Source organism: Vipera ursinii (assembly GCF_947247035.1).
Source record: "Vipera ursinii genome assembly, chromosome: 3".
NCBI classification, from domain to species: Eukaryota; Metazoa; Chordata; class Lepidosauria; order Squamata; family Viperidae; genus Vipera; species Vipera ursinii.
The window spans coordinates 54,984,499-55,009,469 of NC_139516.1; the positions used below are offsets into that span (position 1 = coordinate 54,984,499).

The following is a 24,971-nucleotide window of genomic DNA, read 5'->3' on the forward strand; positions in this document are numbered from 1 at the left end:
ACATTATCTATGGCATGGAATGTGGGCCAACATGAAACTAATAATGAGGAAGAGAGGCCACAGTGCAGGGGATCTAGCCAAGGGAGTTAAAGCAGATGACACTAAATAAAAGGCTAAAGATAGAGGCATGCAGTAGCTCTTAATGAAAGAGGGGCTTCCTCAGCAGAATCTTGATATTAAGCAAAGTAGAATGAAAGCTGACCATAGGCTCAGATCATTGTTTCAGAAAAGTCCTTGACTCAACAACTGTTCATTTAGTGACCATTCTAAGTTACAACAGCACTGAAGAAAGTGACTTATGACTGTTTTTCACACTTAGGACTGTTGCAGCATCCCCATGGTTACGTGATCAAAAGTCAGTGCAAAGTTCTTGATGGTGCAAAGATGGCCATGGAGAAAAGTACTTTATTTCTGGATTTCACTTATTAATTTTCTATATTTATATTTCACAATGCTTTGAACTTGGAATGAAACACATTAAAGAGATATTTTGGACGGTGTCTTCAGGAAATAAAAATAATTGTGGAGCACTGAAAATGTTCTCGTGTTTGATCATCGCTTAACATCCTATCTTGGTTATCATCTCAATCTGTTGAAGGGAGGTTTATCTCGCCCTGAAGGAACATACTATTCAGCTCATGCTATGTCTTTGTGTGCAGAAAAAGAATAGTAGAGGATAACAGAGATCTTTTAAAGATCAGAGCTTTGTTTTCTGAATATTTTTGGGCTTCACATCAAAAGAAAAGATGTCCTATTATGCTTCTAAATTAAAAATGGGTGCTGCGTTAACAATTGTTATATTAAGGGACAATTGCTACTTCTATTAACATAACGAGCAATAATATTGAGCATTACCACCTGAATGTGCTGATTCTGGACATGTATGTGTGGTTATTGCCTTTTAAGGAGATCTACTTGCAAGGATCTAATTTTTTTTAACCATCTTTGTTGCACATAAGTCAGCCTTAAGTTCTCATAGAAGGTTGGGAGTGAGATATTGTTTTTTTCCCCCCTCTTCTATAGAATTGAAAATGGACTAAATGATAGTGGCCTAGTGATCATTAATAATGTTATAAACTTAAACTTTATTTCTAGGGAGTTTTTCACTTACCTACACTTGGATTATCATAATAGCATACTTTTATACAAATAGTCTATATTTTGTCAGTAATGGAATGTTAGAGACAACAACATCAGTGTTTTTAAAACTGCAGATGATTTACAGGACATGAAATTATAAACCCTTTATAGGCTCTTTATAGAGTTAAGCCTAATAATTTGATTGGGAACTGCCCAGAGTTTGTTATAAGATCGGTGGTCATATAAATAAATTTTAAAACTCAGCTATTTTGAGGTTTTGCCTTTTCTTTACCAGAATTTGGATTCTATTCTCATCCAGTAATTTTATAAGCACTTTACATTTGCTCCATTTTCCTTATTTTGTGCTTTATTCTTACAGGTCTTTTGACAAGCCTTTGTCTTATATGCTCCCTCCTTTTATTTGTTTCTTCTAATTTCAGATTCCAAACTCTGCAACTCTTCTAGCAATGTCATATATTTATAGTGAAACAGCTTGACAGCTATACAGTATCTACCTTCCAACATATGAACAAACGTTATAATAATTATAGCAGAGGGATATTGAAAAAGATTGGGGAAATCATAATTTTGATTATGACTCTTAAAATGCATAAAAAGCCTCAGGCTGGTCAAGAACATGAGAAGATGGTTGTTTGAAACAATTACAAGATGTGGTAGAGGTTGCAGCACAGCAGGTTCTCATAGCAAAAATTAAATTGTGGGTCAATTATTATTAGATAGAACCACATGCAGCTCAGTGGATAAAATGCGGTAAATGATAATAAAACTGTCACAGTTATTGGGCACAAACCTAGCTTGTTATGCATCATATTTAGGATTAAATTTGTTGTGAAATACCAAAAGTGAGACAAAGAAACCTATCCTGTAACATATACAGGAACCTGATTTTTATTCAACAAATACTTTGCAAAGTGCTATCCCTTTTCTTTCTTTCTTTTCTTTTTTTTTGAAGGAACAAGATAACTGGATCATTTTACTAGTAAGGCAATATGATAATTTAAGAAAAGAAGTCCTGAGAAAAGAATCAAACTATACTGAAGGAAATGAAGGCTAGGGAAGTAATACTAGTTGAATGTTAAGAGTATTGTTATAGATGCTTCCTGGGAAACACTGGGGGTGGAGTGGGGATTATATCCAAGGGTGGGGCTTTCCAACTGCCCTATAATAAAATTAAGATAAGAGTCCAGTAAGTGCTGATCCACAACTTTGCACTTTGTGGGACTGAATTTGCTTCTCCTGGTGGTGTGTTCAAACCGTCAGTGATACAAACTGATGGTCTAGTTGCCTGTCTTCCAGGGGTGTTGGAGATCAAGTCATATTAATACTGTTTTTCCAGCTTCTGTATAGGGCACAGAAACCAAGTCAACTAGTGAGGCAGCCGTCTTGGGCATTGTGGTTAAAGTTTGCATAAAATAATCTGAAGAGGAACTAAAGAGCCTCTTGTTGCGAGTGAAGAAGGAGAGTGCAAAACTTGGGTTGAAACTATACATTAAGAAAACCAAGATCATGGCATCCGGCCCTCTCAATTCCTGGCAAATAGATGGGGAAGAAATGGAGGTAGGGACAGATTTTATTTTCCTGGGCTCCAAGATCACTGCAGATGGGGACTGTAGCCAAGAAATTAAAAGACGCTTGCTCCTTGGGAGGAAAGCCATGGCAAATCTAGACAGCACACTAAAAAGCAGAGACATCACCCTGTCAACAAAAGTGCGTATAGTCAAGGCTATGGTCTTCCTAGTTGCAATGTATGGCAGTGAAAGTTGGACCATAAGAAAGGCTGAGCGCCAAAGAATTGAAGCCTTTGAACTATGGTGCTGGAGAAGACTCCTGCAAGTCCCTTGGACTGCAAGGCGATCAAACCGGTCAGTCCTAGAGATCAACCCTGACTGCTCTTTAGAAGGCCAGATCCTGAAGCTAAAACTCAAATACTTTGGCCACCTAATGAGAAGGAAGAGCCTAATGCTGGGAAAGATTGAGGGCAATAGAAGAAGGGGACGACAGAGAATGAGGTGGCTGGATGGAGTCACTGAAGCAGTAGGCATGAGCTTAAATGGACTCCAGAAGATGGTAGAGGACAGGAAGGCCTGGAGGAATGTTGTCCATAGGGTTGCGATGGGTCGGACACGACTTCGTAACTAACAACAACATAACAAAAATAATCTAAGCTTCTTCAATAAATCTTCCTGCTCACAGCTTGGAGAGGCTCCAAAGGTGTCAGTTAATTCTGCCTCAAGCCGCTCAGCTGAAATCTGTCCTCCTCTCTGTGCTTGAAATTGCTTATCTGAATGAGCTTCTCTCAAGTACAGGGGCTGGTTTGTTATCTTTGCAACTAGCAGAAGCAGCAGCAGCAGCATCCGTCCATGGTTCTCATTTAAAGTACTGGCAGCATCTTGACTCAAAAAGCAGGAAGCTCTGTGTCTCACAAAATCCATGCCTTGGAAATATCAAGGAAATGGCCTGCATAGGCTTCATTTTAAAAAGCATACTTGGAATTATAGACTGCTTGAATGTCGGTAGGATTCACTTACTGCCCATCTTACTAGGAAGCCACTCCACTGAATGTAAGTCAATTGCATAGTAACAACATTGTAATAACTGACTTAGGGAATACCCGTTTTCATTGAACTCCATCGTTGACTCTTGAGTTTATTAAGGGTGATTTGTAGGTAATCATTTAGGTGATTTGTAAATTATTACTTTGCAAAATACTGTTGTTTTGATTTTCAACCCTTTTATGTTGAAAAAAGTCAAAGGGGAGGGTTTTTGGGGGGGTTTGTTCCCTTTTCTCAGTAGATTCAGCTATACAGATTCAGCTATAGATTCTTTGGGATACAACAACTTGGTCATTTTGGACTCAGTTTTCTGCTTCAGCAATCTGAGTTAATTTATTGTAAAAGGGTGGAGTAAATATATCAATGGATTCTTTCAGTGAATTCATTTTCACTTTTTATTTTTTGTTAAGTAATCAAAAATGGATAGATTTTGCCTAGGCACAAAATCAGTAATCTCATTTTTAGAAATTTCTTCCTGACAGCTTTCAGAGTAAACGCCTATAGCCCAACATGTTGCAGCTGCTTCAAAAGTGAAAACCCTTATACTTAATGTCCCCTGGGAATTTGGCTCCCATTGTTGTAAGTGGGGTGGTCTGCTACACTTTCATTTTTTGATACCCAATTCAAATCATCCATGTCTATTTGGACTATACCTGGAACTTAATTTGTTAATAATGTTGTCATTACTTACATTATCTGTTTCAGCCCCACCCCCTTTTTTAAGTTGTATGAGATCATTTATTCTTTGTTGTTTGAATCCTTTAAACAATGTCTGCCTGCCAGACATTCTTTATTCCTTTGTTCTCTTTTCTGGTTTCTTGTTCGGAAATTAGTTGTATACAATTGTACCCAAGGACCAGTAATTAATAAAAAAAATAATCTGATAGTATAGAAGTGAAAATAAAAAAAATACCAGAGCACTCTAGTAGCTAGATGTTTTCATTTCAGCATCTTGGATGTGTGCTGCTCTTGTCAACTCATTTTTTTAATGTGTTCAGTTTCTATTTGGATTAATTTAGATTGATTTCTCCTTAGCAGAAACAATTCCTCACTGTGGAATGAAATTGTGTTATAATTTTGTTTATCCTTCTGAAAAGTAGCTTTTGTTAGAATTGAAAAGCTATTTAAAGGTAAATCTTGGAAGTTATATGACTGTTATAAAATATATACATGAAATCACAAAGCCCATTTAATATTGTTTCGTCTGAATTGAATGGAAATGCAGACGAAAAGTTTCAACAGCTGTGGCAATAAGTATCTGGCATTTAGGAGGTCAGTTAAGCAGAAATAGTTTTAGATTTTCTGTATAGAAAGGCCTTTTTTGAACAAATTAAAACAAGAACATTTTTATTCAAATGAATCTCAGATTTGTTTGTTGGGTGTAGGCATGCGTTCATATAATATACGTGCAAAGATAAACAGTATCAGGGCCACAGGCTAAATTTTGTATTAAGACTTTCTACTCCCCTACCAGCTTGTATAGACCTGTACTGTTGAATAGTGACTCAGCCAAGAGTAGGTCATTTCAGGAGAGGAAAAGGTGGTGAAGCTCTTTTGGAAGAAAATCCTGGATTAGGTCCTTAACATTGTACATCCAGTTCTAATTTATTGTTCACATGTAAGTTATTCTAATATCAAATTAGCATCAGGGAGTTTTGGGATACGTTAATATCGTAAGCTTTTCTCCTGCTTCCCAGTTAATTTATAGTATTTTTTGTACTAGAATATATCAACAGGACGTAAGTGAAACAATTAAACAAGGTTGTATATTATACTCTATTAAGTCATCTCTTTGTCATCTTTGTTAGTAGATGTAACAAAGTCCCAGTTCTGCCACGTTTTATTCTCTTTCCCATGTTCAAGATTTGCATGTGTGCCAGCTTGTTGACAGTTGCTGGACATTATCATTTCCAGTTTCCCTTACCATCTTGATTCCCACACTGACTGAAAAAAAGAAGGTTGCAGCCATATAATCAACTGTCCTTTTCACATGGAAATGAATTCCATATTTCCTTGTGAAATGTTTGATCTTTAAAAATATGACCACTTAAAAATGAAATCTAGTTTGCTTTTGAAAAATTCTGTGATGTTTCTTAGAAACTTCTGGAATGGTGGGAGAAATTTTCCCAGAATGATTGAGAGAGACAGTTTCATGTTCATCAGATTTAATATTCTGCGGACTGAGGTTTTGGTGCATGGTACAAAAGATAGTAAAACACTTGGCAGAATTTGTACCTGAGAGAACATACAATACTCTGATAGATTTCTTAGGGCATTTGTAGACATTCTGATCTTGTTAGATAAAATAACTTTATGTAACTGGAGGGAAAGAAGTTTGACATTATTTTTTATATTATTCTTAAAGTTGAAATACTTGTTAAGTGTAAAAATAAAATTATGTACACCACCCAGAGTCACTTATTCAGATGGATGGTTATAGAAATCAAATCAAATCAAATCAAAGCCAGGCCTAACACATTCAAAAGTGGATCCATATTAGTAACTGTGATATGACCCATAGAAAACTGTTTATTTGGTCAATCTGGGCAATCAGGCTTAAAGATCAATAGTTGCCTTTCTTAAAATGAGAAAGTTTTTTTAGTAGTTTCAGAGAGATGGCAGAAAATATTCAGCATGATGAAAGCATAATTGATTACCTTAGACCACAATTACTGAAGAGTCGATTCTACACAGAGGTAAAAATCTATTAAAGAAACAATGACTCTTTCTTCATTCAGTTTGAGCTGATGGCTTTGAACCCCAGAATTATGATAAAAGTGATCCTTTTCTTAAGGATCTTTCTTAAACTATTTCTCCTTTCCAGCCTTTGATCAAAGCTAATATTTCCCAGATATAATTATCTTCCTGTATTGAGTGCTGGCACTAATGTTTAATTATTTTAGTTCTCCTTTTGTATACTTCGTCTTTAATATCACTTTTCAGGCCCCCAAACCAGAATTCTAGACAATATTTCAAATATAATGATATGATACATTTTTATTATATTTGTACTTTATTTTTAAGGTCTTTCATAATAATCATTAAAATAAATTTATTATCTCTAGGGTGGCCATGTCCTGAGTATTTTCACTGAACTATCCATGTGAGACTAAGATTTTTTTCCCTAATCAATCAGTACTATCTCAGACTTACTTCATATATGTGAAGTTATAATGTTTTGTTTCAGTATCTTTCATTTTATAATTTTACCCCTTTGTTGCATAGACTTCTCATTTGGGAACATTTTTTAAATTAACCCAGTGAAATATTGTTTTTATCACTCTATTAATTTGGTATGATCTGCAAACATGACATCTTTACTTTTCATTTTAAAATCTAGAATCATGTTTCTCAATCTCAGCAACTTTCAAGAAACATGATATTTTGTTATGGCAGTTGTACTATAGTTGTCATCTATTCCTGCAAATTTCCAGAGAGTATTAAAGCACCAATTTCTTCTTTTGAACAATAAAAACAAAAGCTGCTTTTTTGCTGGTTTTTCCATAATTTCTTGGAAATCTCTTGCCCTTTGGAGCTATGAGAGGCTGTGTTCTTCTATCAGAGCCTTGGTGGAGCAGTGGGCTAATGCCTCCTTAAGTAACACCAGCTGCCTGCAATTAGTGCAGGTTCGCATCCCACCAGGCTCAAGGTTGACTCAGCCTTGAGGTAGGTAAAATGAGGACCCAGATTGTTGGGGGCAATTAAGCTGACTTTGTAATAATGCCGCTGGGGTGTGTGTGAAAGCCCTAATATACATGGAATGAAGGCTACTGCTAAGCTTGTAAGCCGCCCTGAGTCTTCGGAGAAGGGCGGGATATAAATGGAATTTTTAAAAAAAATAAAGATCAAGAAGATTTTTTTCTTTCATATTATTTATCTTTTCTGCAGCCTTGGTCTAATCTGTTTGGAGCTGTATTAACAGACTTATCTGAAGCCATGTCAACAAGCAGTAGTAGTTCAATTGCCTTGTTGCATGAAAACCTATAGTACAAGATTGAGTCAAATTATGCATTATTCTATTATTTGCATACATTGAACATCAGTTGTAGCATCTCATTTCATCCCAATTAAAATAGTGTTGCTCTGTGTTCCAGATGTATTTTTGTTCCCTATCCAAAGGAACGGTACAGGATTACAAGGACCTGGAGAACTGTTTTTTTCTATTCAGTGCATTGGAACATGCACTTTACTGCAAGAAGGCAATGGATGAGTTCAGCCCAGATTTACTTATATCATAGTAGGGGGAAGCTAATAGTTCTATTATAAGAAAGAAAAACCTAGGTCTGTAGATGTACCATTGAATATTAATATTGGCAGCAGCCATGAGGTAACAGTGATTGCCAGGCTTGGAAAGTAAAAAGGATCTTATGATGGCATAACCATTTTAGTATTCCATCTGGCTGACAAATTGCCTTAAACTGATTTTGAAAGCCTGAAATAGAATGTTAAAGTTATCACAGTGGGAAATGTGATTTCAGCAATTCCCACTATTAGGCTTATTTTTAACTCCTGGAATGCAACAAGGTTAGCAGATGGAACTGCTGGCATGCCACTCCTGTCTGTTACAATTTTGGAGGAATGTTGGTGTTAATGACAATATTGAAATCTGTTGTGAGCTGAAATATTGAGAGAAGTCTGGAACACGGCTGGAAATTGAAGAGTTCAGCAAAAGGAAATAAATTGGGAAGGGGAATTATGTTCATATGCAATGTCTTAATGAAAAAGCTTGGTAAAGAAGATATGTAAATAAACAAGGTCAATTTTAATGAGATGTAAAAAGTGAACTGTTCTGAAAGTCACTTGGAAAGAGGTAAAATATAGAAATGTGAACCACAAAGAAATAGTGGGAAAACAAATACTTAGAGGTGATAATAAATGTAGCCATTAGGTAGATATGAAATTTTAGGAAGGAAGAGAGGAGTCATAATGCATCATACTTTAGAATAATTTATTTTATTATTTAAATTATTAATAATTATTAATAATTTATTTAATTATTAATACTTAATTTAACTGGCAATGGTTTTAGATGGATCATTTGTCAACAAAGCTTTGTTTAATTAAGTTTCATGGCCAGTTTCTGAAGGTCAAGATAACATTTTTTAAAATTAATGAAAATTTGAGAGTTTGCATGACTGTGTTTTGTTCTGAATCCTAGTATATTTTGGTTGTTCTTGCTGAGACACTATCCAGAAGAGTTTAAAATGCATGGAAGTAGGAGTTTGGCCACCTAATGAGAAGGAAGGACTCACTGGAGAAGAGCCTAATGCTGGGAAAGATCGAGGGCAAGAGAAGAAGGGGACGACAGAGAATGAGGTGGCTGGATGGAGTCACTGAAGCAGTAGGCATGAGGTTCAATGGACTCAGAAGATGGTAGAGGACAGGAAGGCCTGGAGGAATGTTGTCCATAGGGTCGCGATGGGTCGGACACGACTTCGCAGCTAACAACAACAACAGGAGTAGTCTGCTTTGGCCCACTCTTTCCTTCTCTCCACAGGTAGTAGGCTAAGACGTCCACCTGTTAGTCCTGCACTTTTTTGTCCCTACTTCTTCTTAGCTATTGTTGGGGTCTTAGGCTTCAAGTGTGGTTATATCCAACCAATGTGTGCTGACTCTTGTGTCTTCCTTTTCTACCTCTCTTTAGCCATCACCACTATAGTGCCCTTGTCTTTTTCCTACACCCAAAGTATCTGCTTGGAATATGCTTGCTGTTGTCCTCATATGGACTTCCTGAAATTGGTGGTTCCTTGAATGGAACCATTGATCACAGAACATTTTGCTCATGTATACAGATAGTCCGTGACTTACGACCACAGTTGAGACCACAATTTCTGTTGTTAAGCAAGGTGGTTGTTAAATGAATCCCACCTGATTTTATAACCTTTTTGTCATCATTGTTAAGTGAATCATGCACGAATCCAGCTGCTCCCATTGACTTTGCTTGCCAGAAGCTGGCTTGGAAGGTCGCAAATGGTGATCACGCTGCAAGAAGGGTGGTATAGAAATTTAAATGAATGAATGAATGAATGAATGAATGAATGAATGAATGAATGCCAGTTGCCAAGCACCTGAATTTTGATGCTGTGTTGGTTGTAAAAGTGAGAACCAGTTGTAAGTTACTTTTTTCAGTGCCATTGTAACTTTGAACAGTCACTAAACGAATGGTCAAGGACTACCTGTAGTATAAATATGTCCCCAAGAACACATTTTATATGCTTAAAAAATATCTGCTCAAATTGGGTCTGTCCTCAAGAAAGTTACATAATTTTCTCAAATTAATAGGAAAACTAAAATATTCCTTCTCTTTATTGTTATATTATTTTTATTGATTTCTTGATTTTTGTGTTTTTATTTTATGTAATTTCTTAAAAGCTAGGCTAGTTAATCCTTTTGCACATCAAGCTGAGAAATAATAAAAAAGGAGTACTAATAGTAAATGGAATTTCCAGTGACAACTAGAATGTTAGATAGTTTATTTCTTTGTTAAGTGTGTAGTCACATGGGAGCAAATCTTAATGCTTTTTTTATGTGCATACACAAGTCAAATGTTGACCTCAACTCTCCACTTTGGTGTATATAATATGAGGCTGTCATCTGTACTACAATTATTTTACCAACAGTTTTAGGGGCTTATAGGAGTTTTTATACCAGATTCTATCATACCAAGCAAGTTTAGTCTTTAAGTTTTATATTGCAGTCTCTCTTACAACTTTCAGATTTATAAGACTACTACAGGTAGTCTTTTCTTACCAACCACTCATTTAGTGACTTGTTGAGCCACTGTTCGAATTATGACAATACTGAAAAAATAACTTTAATTTTATGATGTTTGCACAGCCCCACAGTCATGTGATTGCCATTACAGTCAGTACACATTTTCCTATATCTAGCTGGTTATTTTTGTTCTATCAATGGGAGTAGATTGTTGAGGAGAGAAGGGGGGCTTTCAGTTGTGCATTTTACAACTGCATCATTTAGCAATGAAAATTCCTATCCCAGTTACCATCATTAAATGAGGACTACCTGTATTCCAAAGAATTATTGCCCACAAGACCATTTTATGATGTTCAGAATCTTTAAGAATAAGTAGCAATAAATTCAGAAGGCCAGTTAACATTTGTGTCCATATTAGATTCTAAGGTAATTTTGGTTTCAGTATCTGGTTTTTAATTTTTACAAATTTTATCATATAAAATCTAGAAATTTTACTTATTTTTTGCAGTTATTAATGAAATACATATTGTCAGTGGAAGTAACCATATATGTTAAATTATATCAAAAAACAGATCTGCAAACAACTAGAAGCAAACAAAGTTATAACTAGTAGCCAGCATGGGTTTGTTAAAAACAAATTGTGCCAAACCAATCTTATTTCATTCTTTGATAAAGTGACTAAACTAGTAGATCAGCAAAATGCTATAACATAGTATACTTAAATTTCAGTAAGGCATTTTATAAACTAGACCACAACCTACTCCTTGGTAAGCTAGAAAAAGGTGGAATAGACAACATCACCACCAGATGGATCTGTAGCTGGCTGGCAAACCGTACTCAATGAGTAGTCCTCAATGGCACTACATCCAAATGGAGAGATGTAAGCAGTGGAGCATCACAAGGTTCCATCTTAGGCCCAGTACTCTTCAATATCTTCATCAGTGACTTAGATGAGGGAATTGAAGGCTAATTCATCAAATTTTCAGATGACACCAAACTGACAGGAGTAGCCTACACCCCAGAAGACAAATTCAGGATCCAAAAAGACCTTGACAAACTTGAACAATGGACCCTATCCAACAAAATGAGTTTCAATGTGGAGAAAAGCAAAGTTTTACATTTAGGCAGGAAAAATCAAAGTTACAAATACATATTGGCCAGACCTGGCTTAAAAACAGTAACAGTGAGAGGGACCTTGGAGTCCTAGTGGACGATCACTTAACCATGAGCCAGCAGTGGCCAGCAGCAACCAAAAAAGCTAATACAATCCTGGGCTGTATAAACAGAGGCATAGAATCAACATCACATGAGGTATTAGTACCACTTTATAAAACCTTAGTAAGACCACACCTGGAATACTGCAGCCAGTTTTGGTCACCATACCACAAAGAAGATGTCGAGAGTTTGGAAAAAATTCAGAGAAGAGCAATTAAGATGATCAAAGGCCTGGAGACTAAAACATATGAAGAACAGCTGCAGGACTTGGGTTTAGCCAGTCTAAAGAAAAGAAGAAACAGGAGAGACATGATAGCAGTATTCCAGTACTTGAGGGGCTGCCACCAAGAAGAGCGGGTCACGTTATTCACCGAAGCACCAGAGGGCAGGACAAGGAACAATGGTTGGAAACTGATCAAAGAGACAATGAACCTGGAATGAAGGAGAAACTTCCTGACAGTGAGGACAATTAGCCAGTGGAACAGCTTGCCTCCAGAAATCGTGGGTGCTCCATCATTGGAGATATTTAAGAAGAGGCTAGACCAGAGGTAGGCAACCTCGGCTCTTTTATGACTCATGGACTTCAACTCCCAGAATTCCTGAGTCAGCTATTCTGGGAGTTGAAGTCCATGAGTCATAAAAGAGCCGAGGTTGCCTACCCCTGGGCTAGACAGTCACTTGTCTGAGATGGTATAGGTCCTCCTGCTTGAGCAGGGGGCTGGACTAGAAGGCCTTCAAGGTTCCTTCCAGCTCTATTCTATTCATATGTGACAGATGCCACCTGGAATGGTATAAAAAGGTTTAATAGTACTTTGCTATGATGATAATCAAAATATAAACATACCAAAATATTTTTTGATTTATTGGACAAGTATTTGTTTGCTAATGATGACTACTAAAGCCTTAGAATTTGCTTTAAATTTCTGATAATTCTTTGAAAGGTCCAGAGAAATAATATCTTTTATTTGCAATAAGAGAAATCGTTGATGTTATTACACACTGAAGGCTTGTGAATTATTTTTGAAAATATAAGAATGTTTTCTATTGAAAAGGATTTACAATTATTCCTTTAAAATCCCACTATTTGCCATTTGTGTTTCTTTTTTTTTCTTTTTAATCAAATAAGAATTCTGGAATGTTTCAAAAAGTTATCAACTGCAAATGAATTATTACAACTTTTGATGCAAGTCATTTAAATATTTGCTTTAGGTGTAATCAAATCTATGAACCTCTTTTTCCTTCATTCCAATGCAAAATAAAGGATCTTTTAAAAACATTATGGCACTGCTATCAACAACCAAAACAATCAGTCATATTCTTTATTATGGTCACAGACCAATCCAGATAATAGCAAAGCAAACAAAATATCAGTATGAAAAGCATGTTACCAAGATCTGGATAAGCTAACAACCTAAGTAATTAATCCCTCACCTGATCGTTTTTCCCAATGTAGTAAGCCTCACTACAGAATTTGCTCATATTAAGAATTTTTCAGTAGAATAGAAATATAAAATATATCAGGTCCTGACCAGCAAAAAGTCGACTCAGCCTTCTATCCTTCTGAGGCTTTAAAGCATTATGAAATGATATATAAGTCAAAGTGCTATTGCTATTGCTATTTTAAAAATTACCTTCTACCATCAACTTTGATTTTTGTTTGGTATTTCTTAGGGACAAACTTCATGAAATGTCACTTGTGTGTCCAAAATGCTGCAGAGCAGTCCCCCCCACCCCCGGAAAGAGTTATTTAAATGAAAAGTTTCAAAGAGACCATTGTGCCATTTTGTTCGTTGAACAGATAAATCAATATGTTTTCCGTGATTAATGATAGAAGAAAATGGGTTGCTTGCTGCAGTGGTTTTTGAACTAATCAGTTAAACTTACAGTTCAATAAAAAATTCTAGGCTTCAAAAATCCACTATAGTAAGCTTCATTTGGCAGGCCCCAGATCTTCTCTGCCATGGCATCTGTAGAATCTTCTCCCCCAGAGAAGAAGTCAGCCTCCCTCAAGACCTGATTATGCCAGCAGGCAGAGGAATGGGTGAACTAGTGAGGTGGCTTCCTTATGATTAATATTCCTTCGCCTGTTTTCCTTTTTGTTTTAGTTTTGTTTTCATAGTTTTTGAAAAATGTTTTTAATAATTATTATATGCTGTTTAATGACAAGTTTTCTATTTTTACTGTGTTACTGAATTGTTCTATGCTGCCCAGAGTCACTTTCCATGAGATGTGCAGCTATATAAATTTGATAAACAAACTGTGGAAAGAAAAATCTTCATCAGGGTCCAGTCCAAGCCGGGAATAATCAAAATGGAGACTGCTTTAGAAAGAAGGTTGTAGTTTATTGAAGAGGAGAGCCAGACAAAAAGATGGCTCTGGGAAAAACTGACCACATGGAGCAGAGTGTTGGGCTTTTATACCTTCTGGGGCTCTTGAGGTTGTTTCCTGTTTGAGGCTTTGTATTTCCTGTGTCATGTACTTTGACCTGAGTCTGAGTGTGCCCTTTTGGTATTGGTGGATTAATCCTATTATGTTTCCTGTCCTTAAAATTTGGGTGTGGGTATGTAGATTTTAGGTGTCTTTGTCTTCCTAATTTCTAGCTTCCTGGCTCCAACCTTCCTGAATAGATTATTGAATTTGCATTTCTAAAAGCTGGCCTCTGCGTAGTGGCTGGGGCTGATTTCTGTGGGCTGGTTTTTGTCTTTTTTAAAGATCTTCTCCATTATTCCTATGTGGAAATATATTCTGCCTTTTTAATATTTCCCAAAATATTTCTTTCTCTGGATTCTTCCCACAAAACAAATACAGACAGACAGACAGACAGACATGTTGAAGTATTTCTTCCCTGCTGATTTAATATTTTTTTCTATCGGAATCTCATTAATTTCAATGAATTCATTGGAATTTTTAATACAGCCCTAGTTTTAATGATATAGGTGTTACCATTAGGCTACATTCAAGATAGTGAGTTAGAAGAACAATCAAAGCAAGGAGAAAATATTTTGAATCCTGAAATGTAGAAGATAGATTTGATTTTTTCAAGGTTTTCCATAGGCAGCATGGGGTATTTTACTGCATATATAAATGAGATATGAATCTGATTTAGAATATTTTGGTAATTGTGTTCTGTGTAGGAGATGAGCAGGCAGAGCTGGGGTGCAGTGTTAAGTGCTTCATTAGCTTAGAGTCGTTACAAATGGTCCAAGTCCAACCGCTCCTGAATTCCATTGACCTTTATATAGCGCCAATTTAATACTGAACTTCAGTTGAGTAGACTCTTGTGTATAGGCTTGAATAAATCTATGCTGCAATCTAATGGATGGTCTTGATTCTTTGCACCTAACATCTGCCACCAATACACAGGTGGTAATCAAATATATTACTTTTGTCATCTTTTATCAAGTAAGTAGTAATATTTCTGAAAGCTGCCTGAATTAAAGAATGAACCAGATAAAAATCAACAAGTTTCACATATCTCCAAAATCATACTTTTGTGTATGTTTATCTGTTTGCATGTGCTTGCATATTTTTGTTCATAAGTTATCACTAAATTGCAGAAAACTGCTGGTATGGATTCAGAAGTATATTGAGAAAAGAATCAGTATTTCATTTTTGTTTGATGTCCATATTTATAGGCTGAGTTGAAAATGGAAAAAGCATGTAATAAAATAACATTGGTAGACTTTGGTTCACGCAATGCAAATGGAATCTCTGTTAAGTGTAATGCAAGAGAGTTATCTGCAATAGTTTCCAGCTCTGATGGCTACAGGGGTCATTAATATAGACTTTGCTATTTTCCAATAATGACTTTCTTTCTGTTCTTTTTGGGAAGAATTCAAGTACAAGCTATAAACAAGAGCTATGTGGCTGTCTTTGAAATAATCAGGCTGAGCAGAACAATCTCCTTCCTTAGTTATACTGTATTTAATTCACAAAGGGACAAACATAGTTGGTTGACCAGAAGTAGGATTCTATTATGACTTTCAATATTGTTTCATGCCATCTGGAATTAGAGTGTTATGAAAAAGAAAGGTTTCCTCTGGGGTTTTGTTTGTACACCTCAAGACTTTTTAAAATTCCAACTTCACATGAAATGACAAGAGGACCTGTTCCCTGGGATGGGTGTGTAATTCTTGGAGGCAAGGCTACCTTGTCTAGGAATGTTTTTCCCCCCAGCTCCAGTTAGTTTACCAGATTAAATTGATTGTTTTGTTTATATTAAATTTTTATGCCACCATTTTATTGATAGAGCGACTCATGAAATTGAATGCACTGCTTGTAATGATCCATCCTCTAATAAATTTGAAGCTTACCGGTATATTGTTATATTTAGGGTTCCCCTTGAAGATACTTTAGATTTTCTAAGAGTGTAAGAGTAAGAGCCAAGAGCAACTCCAAGAGAGTATAAAGAGTAGCAATGAAGGGTGTCTCTTGGCTGCCAGAAGGATAAGTCTTTGATACCAGGATATTTTCAAAAGAATCTTTCCTCTAATAGTTAACGACTGGATAGATTGCCTGAATTTCTTTGCATCCTTTTGCTCCAAGTGGCTTATGGTACAACCTCTTACAGCAGTTTCCAGCTCAGCCCCTTGTAGAAAAATACATTACACAGCAATGTTAACACTGAAAGTAATGATGATGTAAAGATTTGATTTGAAGTGAACATAGTTCCAGTTATAAAATAATATATGTACAGACCAGATTTTTACAACAGCAATAAGTCGTTGAGAAAACAATATGAGAAAGAAGCAGCATACATGTGCTGATGTTAAAAAGTTGTGTGATAAATTGAATAGCTTGAAGTATGGAATGTTTTGTGCAAATATAGAATTGTTTGTTGAATGCAGTAAGAGTGGTATATAACAGAACGATTCAAATGTAGCAGAGAAGAAGACAAGGATATGTAATATTCCCTTGGTAGTTTCAAGTGTTTATTAATAAATGTATATTTAAAGGTGTGTTGTTTGGAGATGTGAATATATGTATGATTTGTATACATTTGACGCCATGTTGTTAGGTGAAGATTTAGATGATTTGCAGGGTGTGTTAGATCCATTCTACGATGAAACAAGAACTATGGAGAGAGGTAGTGCATAGCATTTGATCTATTGTGAAAAATGAGTATTGTAAGAAACAAAACTGGTTGTGTGTAAGAGCATGCTTCTGTCTGTTTTATGATAGCGTTGGATATTCAGGAGAAACAAAATTAAATTGGATGTAGTGGAAATGGTGTGCTTAATTGTGTGTGATAAAACAAGAAGAAATGTATGAGTGTTGAAATCAATATAAATTGAATACAACAGTGAATGATGAGTGAAAATGAAGTATTCATGATTCATTCATATAAACAGAATTACAAAACAAATACAGGAAGGAAATGTGAATGTGTTGAAGAGAACAGGAGGATCAAGAAAGTCATGGATGAAGATGATGGTATCCTCAAAAGAGAGTGAGAAGCTTAAAGAGCAAAACACAATTAATGAATATGGTAGAAATAAGTATAGTTAGAAAATTATGAAGAGATATAGTGAATGAAGTTGATGTGTTGCAGATTTAGCTTTCTTTTATTTTACTTTTTCAGGCCCTAATTTTTTTCAGTTTACTATTTCTTATTCCGTTTTGTGTGTTGCCTAACATTGCTTACCTCTGAAAGAAATAGCCTGTGGATATGCATGCATGTATGTAAGGATATTTAGCTACTTTCTAACTGCAAGTTAAACAGTAAAGTGATGTGCTTCTCCCTCATCTTGGATAAATCCAGGGCAAGGATGTGGTTAAACACTCAATTACTCTGGCACTTGGCAGAGAGAACTGACTCCCACATTAAAGTCTAAACAGAAATAGCTTTTGGGTCAAACTGAGGTCCAAAGGATATTTCTCCTTTGTAACCATAAATCTCTGAAAAACAAGCTTTGTAATTAACCCAGCTGACATTATCCAGTGCTACTCACTCACATGATAAAATGTACAATATGTTATTTGGATCTGATCAGACCAAACAACTGCTTTTTCTTCTCATAAATAACTTTTAAGTGTTGCTTCTTAGCAGCTTTCCAGAGACATTTACAAAGAAAATGCTCTGGAAATAGAGGCTCATTTCTGTAGTAGAAAGAAAAAGTATTGTGCTGTGTATTATTATTATTATTATTATTATTATTATTATTATTATTATTATTATTATTATTCTAAAATTTCAATATGCTTTCAGGTCTTTCAAGCCAAGCATCTGTGGAATATTCTTCCTTTCTTAATCATCTGAGAAATAAAGAACATGAATGATTGTCATTATTTGGCTAAACGCTGGTGGTTTGTTCAGCTACTATCACTGATGTCATGCTACAAACTTATATTACAAAAGAAAAAAAATCCAGTGTTCTGTTCAAGACAGTAAATAGCTTTTCACTTTGAGAGGACCACTAGACCAGGGGTGTCAAACTCAATTTCACTGAGGGCCACATCAGCATTGCGGTTGCCCTCAAGGGGCCGGGTGAGTATGGCCAGGGTGGGCGTGGCCTACTGGGTGGGCATGGCTAGAGTGCGTGTGGCCTACTGGGTGGGCGTGGCCAACTCTACATCGTTCACATCAAGGGTGCCTGGGCAGGAGTGGGACAGATCTGAGGGTCTCTGGCAGAAGGAGGGTCTCTGGGCCAGGGCCAAGGCAGTGGGGGCCGTTCCCTCACTGTTTCCAGGATGGCTTCGCGGGCCGCATTAAACCACTTTGCGGGCCGGATCTGGCCCCCGGGCCTTGTGTTTGACATGTCTGCACTAGACAGTTAGGACTATTAAAGGCCTGTTTACAATAATCCATCTTCTGTTGGTTGTGTGGCTAATACTATATAGGTGCTGTACAAGTTGTTTTTAGATGCTGGCTGTTTTAGAATTTAGGCAGCCTACATCATTATTGTTGAGAAATAGACCAGCATAAAAAAGGAAATGGAATTAGAGAAGAATATAGAAAGAAAGAAAAGCAACTCTCCTGACTCTGAGACACAAAATGCATTAGTAACAATAATAATGAGATTTGTTTAATCAAAGCTGATTAAAAAAGCTTTTTAATGAAATGAAAAATATTTCTAGTGAATAAATATATTTAACAAAACACTAAAGATCTGTTTTTTCTAGTATAACCTAATATTAACCCCTTTCAAAATTAATCTTTTTCTTTCTCATTCCACATACCGTAATATCTCCTGAGATACAAGCGAGTGTGCTGTCAATGACTGCTCACCATGCTTCATCTGTTCCTTGCCAGCCATTTTACTGATAAATCTCTTATTCTTGTAATTGTTTTGGTAAAAATCAATCTAATCCTGAATATGGTTTGAGGTGGATTCATTTTGTTTTCTGATTTTGGAGACTATGTTATTCTGTACATATGTTTGCCAGTCTGACACATTGTACTTTTATCTTCTCCCTTCTGTGTTTCCCTTTTTATAACTCAGCTTAACATTTTAGATAAAACTGCTTAGGCAACAGTTCACATAACAATAAATATTATTGATTTTTTTTAAAAAAGCTCTTCTTTATGTGCATATTTCTCCAATTTCCCAGTTTTATCTGTTGCTGATTAACTTAAAGGGAACACATTTACAATTTTTCCCCTCTGATAATCTGTCTTTTAGATCGAAGTTTTTCAAAGTGTGCCTGAAGACTCCTGGGGGGGGGGGTTTAATCCAAGACCTTCACAGCAAAATCAAAATTATTTGTCAGTCTATGCTGAAAAATAATATAATGTTAAAATTCTATGAAACAATTGTGAGAAGCAGTAGTGGCAAACAATGTGTTATTTAAATTTTAATATGATAAACATTGATAACAAAGCAAAAGCTGTTTTGAGGTCCTCTGTAATTTTTAAGGGATTCTGTGAGAAAAGGGCTTTAAAAACATTGGTTCTAGATTTTGTCAACAGTAGACACACATACTACTGGTGGTCCATTTCTTTATGTGGACCCAGGGGAAATTTGTTCCCATAACAATAAACATTGCTTTAGTCCCAGTGAAATCTTCCTTATTACTTTGGATATACTATATATCAGACATGTCAAACACAAGGCCCGGGGGCCAGATCCGGCCCGCAAAGTGGTTTCATGTGGCCCGCGAAGCCATCCTGGAAACAGTGAGGGAACGGCCCCCACTGCCTTGGCCCTGGCCCAGAGACCCTCCTTTGCCAGAGACCCTCAGATCTGTCCCATTCCTGCCCAGGCCCCCATAGGCACCCTTGATGCGAACGATGTAGAGCTGGCCACGCCCACCCAGTAGGCCATATGCACTCTAGCCACGCCCGCCCAGTAGGCCATGCCCACCCTGGTCATACCCACCCGGCCCCTTGAGGAGAACCGCAATGCTGATGTGGCCCTCAATGAAATTGAGTTTGACACCCCTGCTATATATTGTCAATAACATTGTTACAGATTTCTAATAGATATTGTGATGGTGTATGTTTTACAGTGATTAAGGTTGTTGGAAGGGACCTTGGAGGTCTTCTAGTTCAAACCCTTGGTCAGGCAGGAAACCCTATACCATTTCTGACAAACGGCTGTCCCATCTCTTATTAAAAACTTCCAGTGTTGGAGCATTCACAGTTTCTGGAGGCAGGTTGTTCCACTGATTAATTGTTTTGTCTGGAAATTTCTCCTTAGTTCTAGGTTGCTTCTCTCTTTGATTAGTTTCCATCCATTGCTTCTTGTCTTGCCTTCAGGTGCTTTGGAGAATAGCTTGACTCCCTCTTCTTTGTGGCAACCCCTGAGATATTGGAACACTGCTATCATGTCACCCCTCGTCCTTCTCTTCATTAAACTAGACATACCTAATTCCAGCAACTGTTCTTTATACGTTTTAGCCTCCAGTCCCCTAATCATCTTTGTTGCTCTTCTCTGTACTCTTTCTAGAGTCTCAACATCTTTTTTACACCGTGGTGACCAAAATTGGATGCAGTATTCCAAGTGTGGCCTTACCAAGGCATTGTAAAGTAGTATTAACACTTCACGTGATCTTGATTCTATCCCCTGTTAATGCAGCCTAGAACTGTGTTGGCTTTTTTGGCAGCTGCAGCACACTGCTGGCTCATATTTAAGTGATTGCCCACTAGGACTCCAAGATCCCCCTCACAGTTACTACTATTGAGCAAGGTACCACCTATATTTTCTTGCCTAAATGTAGAACCTTACTTTTTTCACCATTGAATTTCATATTGTTAGAGAGCACCCTATGTTCAGGTCTATCAAGATCCTTCTGTATCTTAAACCTGTCTTCTGGAGTGTTGGCTATTCCTGCCAGCTTGGTGTCGTCTGCAGATTTGATGAGTTCCCCATCTATCCCCTCATCCAAATCATTGATGAAGATGTTGAAGAGCACTGGGACCAGAACAGAGCCCTGGGGCACCCCACTACACACTTCCTTCCATGTAGATGCACTTCCATTGAGGGCCACACGCTGAGTACGGCCAGTCAGCCAGCTACGAATCCATCTGGTGGTGATGCTGTCTAACGTAAGATTTTTCTATCTTATCAAGCAGTAGTTTGTGGTCTACTTTATCAAATGCCTTACTGAAGTCCAAGTAAATTATATCCACAGCATTCCTCTGGTCCACTAATTTTGTCACCTGGTCAAAGAATGCAATAAGATTTGTCTGACACGATCTGTTTTTGACAAACCCATGTTGGCTTTTGGTAATGACTTTGTTTGCCTCTAGGTGTTCACTGATTCATTGCTTGATTATCTTTTCCAGAATCTTCCCAGGTATTGAGATCAGACTGTAGTTTCCTGGATCCATTTTTCCCCTTTTTTAGAAGATGGGAACAATATCAGCTCTTTTCCAGTTCTCTGGTAGTTCCCCAGTGCTCCAGGATTTTTGATTAACATAAATAAATACTGCAATAGAAAAATGTGGCAGTTGGAGGGAATGCCTGTTTTTGTAAAAAAAAAAAAGAGCAGGGAGATGTGCATTCTGGCAGTATATAACTTTCTATTCAGATTCTTTGATATGATTGGTGAAATTTAAGATGGGAAAGGATGAGACACCTGTTCTGGAGAAAAATAGTGAGAGGAATCCTTCTCATGCTGACATCCTGATCATTAATTATATTTTTATGTCAACCAGTAACTGCCTATTAAAGTACTATTTTAAATATTAACAGATACAAGCAAGTGTAGATATATCATCATCACTAGTCCTAGTGTCATCTGCTGTATTCAATTCGAACTAACTTTTCTGGAAGGAACCCTGGGATTTCCAACAATTGAAATTTGCACGCCGTTAGTTAGCCTGGTATTCTACTAATGGTTCAGCATTACATATCACTTTGAAATGGATTTGTGGGGAAAGAAACACTTCTGACCAGAACTCTGTTTTAGAACATTACTAGCTCTGGAACTTCCTAGAAATCATTCAGTGCCATTGATGTATTCTTGCCATTGTGCTTCGCCACATCCTCTGCTGTTTCAAAGATTTATTTTTTTCCCCTGAGCTAGGCACTTCTACCTGCCACAGTAAATTGTGTAATTGCATGGGCTGTATTTTGCTCTAGAAGTTTGCATGTTGCAGTCCTGGTCTAATCACAGGACAGCAGGTTTACTAGGTAAAGGGGCCAAAATACAGGTTTGCTCTACTAAGAAGAATACCAGCCTGGTGGCAAGTAAGACATTTCCAGGTTACTTCATTTAGTTTTCATGGGCTGAAAGGGAAACTGGGGTAGGTGAGCAGGCAGGGCAATCTACTCATTCCCTGACCAATCAATGAGTATTACAGTTGCAAGAAAAAGTATGTGAACCCTTTGGGATTACGTGGAGTTTTGCATGAATTGGCCATAAAATGCGCTCTAAACATCATGTAAGTCACAACAATAAAAAAACACAGTCTGCTTAAAATAATACTACACAAACATTAGCTGTTGTCATGTTTTAATTGAACATAAGATAGAAACATTCACAGTGCAGGGTGGAAAAAGTATGTGAACCCCTAGCCTAATGACTTCTCCAAGAGCTAATTGGAGCCAGGAGTGAGTCAACCTTGACTCCAATCAGTGTGATGATATTGGATGTGTTGCTGACAGCCGTCCTGCCCTTTAAAAACACACACCTGTTTTGGGTTTACTGGTCTCAAGAAGCACTGTCTGATGTGAACCATGCCTCGCAGAAAAGAGCTCTCAGAAGACCTACGATCAAGAATTGTTGACTTGCATGAAGCTGCAAAGGGTTACAAAAGTATCTCCAAAAGCCTTGATGTTCATGTGTCCACGGTAAGACAGACTGTCTACAAATGGAGAAAGTTTAGCACTGTTGCTACTCTCCGTAGGCGTGGTCGTCCTGTAAAAATGACTGCAAGAGCACAGCGCATAATGCTTAATGAGGTAAAGAAGAATCCTAGAGTGTCAGCTAAAGACCTACAGAAATCTCTGGCACATGCTAACATTTTCGTTGATACATCTACAATAAGGAAAATATTAAACAAGAATGGAGTACATAGGAGGACACCACGGAGGAAGCCATTGCTGTCCAAAAAAAATATTGCAACACATTTGAAGTTTGCAAAAGAGCACCTGGATGTTCCACAGCACTACTGGCAAAATATACTGTGGACAGATGAAACCAAAATTGAGTTTTTTGGGAAAAACACACAACACTATGTGTGGAGAAAAAAAGGCACAGCACACCAACATCAAAACCTCATGCCCACTGTAAAACATGGCGGAGGGAGCATCATGGTTTGGGGCTGCTTTGCTGCCTCAGGGCCTGGACGGATTGTTGTCATTGATGGGAAAATGAATTCCAGAGTTTATCAGGACATTTTGCAGGAAAACGTACGACCATCTGTCCGCCAACTGAAGCTCCGCAGAGGATGGGTGATGCAACAGGACAATGACCCAAAGCATACAAGTAATTCAACAAAACAATGGCTTCAACAGAACAGAATACGCCTTCTGGCGTGGCCCAGTCAGAGTCCTGACCTCAACCCGATTGAAATGCTGTGGTATGACCTTAAGAGAGCGATTCCCACCAGACATCCCAAGAATATTGCTACACTGAAACAGTTTTGTGAAGAGGAGTGGTCCAAAATTACTCCAGATCGTTGTGTGGGTCTGATCTGCAACTACAGGAAACGTTTGGTTGAGGTTATTGCTGCCAAAGGAGGGTCAACCAGTTATTAAGTCCAAAGGTTCACATACTTTTTCCACCCTGCACTGTGAATGTTTCCATCTTATGTTCAATTAAAACATGACAACAGCTAATGTTTGTGTAGTATTATTTTAAGCAGACTGTGTTTTTCTATTGTTGTGACTTACATGACGTTTAGAGCGCATTTTATGGCCAATTCATGCAAAACTCCACGTAATCCCAAAGGGTTCACATACTTTTTCTTGCAACTGTAATTGACTGGAACTTGTCTGGTTACGGATTAGCTGTTGGGTTGCAGCAAACATTGCAGCCATACAGCACAGAAATCCTTCTAGTATCTAAAATGATGAGAACATCTCAATTCTGAAATTAAAAGACTTGGGCAATGGAATTGTTGTCATATATTGCCCAGTATGGTTGAACATCCACCTATAGGAACACATGCCCTGAAGTTTGTTTTAAAAAAAGTTTAATTAATCTGACACATTTTTATTTATATAAAAAGGAGAAATGAAGAGATGGGAACAGCAACAACAGGATAATGTAGTGAGCATTTGTGTGGGAGTGAGAGAGAATAAAGAGCACACCACTGCTGCTACTAGGAGATAACAAATTTTAGCCTGTACAATTGTATCCTAAGGAAAATATTTTCCAAGCACATTATAAAGTATGATTTTCTTTTAGTCATTTTGTGATGATGTCCTGCTCTAGTAGAAACTATTGATTTTTTTCCCTTCTAAACTGTTGATTTTTTTTCTCCTAAATTCAGTAAACACCAGAAATGGCTACTGTTGTCAGAAACTTTAAAATACTAATATTTTCCATATGTATAGTATGTGATTCATTATCTTGTTATAAACCTAACTAGAATCTTGAAATAGCATTCCTACAATTGGGAGGTTGAGTGGTAGTTGTTTGTTTATGGCTACACAGTTAATTCATAGTAGAGGTAAAAGTTGAAGCAGGGACTTCTCATACACATGATGGGGGATGATGGGGAAGCATGATGGGCGATGGGTGCTACCTTGCAATGAGTCCTGATACAGCTGGGTAGCCTGTTATGTGCTCCACTCTTTTGTTTGTATTCAAACTTTTAAGTACACTTAATACATAAGAATGCTTTGTATTCTAAGCAGTGCACTTTCTTAGACACTTATTTATTTTTGGCTAACTTCAAACATGATAAGCCATAACAGAATTTTACCTTAGCTTAGAACAATTGTGAACATTATCTGTGAACCAGATAATTGTAACTTGCTCAGCAAATTACAGTTA

General features: G+C 37.1%; 1 protein-coding gene across 4 annotated transcripts in view; it reads left to right on the forward strand.

The window, feature by feature from the left end:
• Window positions 1-24,971, forward strand: part of ST3GAL3 (ST3 beta-galactoside alpha-2,3-sialyltransferase 3) — a 214,126-nt gene that overhangs the window by 108,481 nt on the left and 80,674 nt on the right. The window lies entirely within an intron of this gene.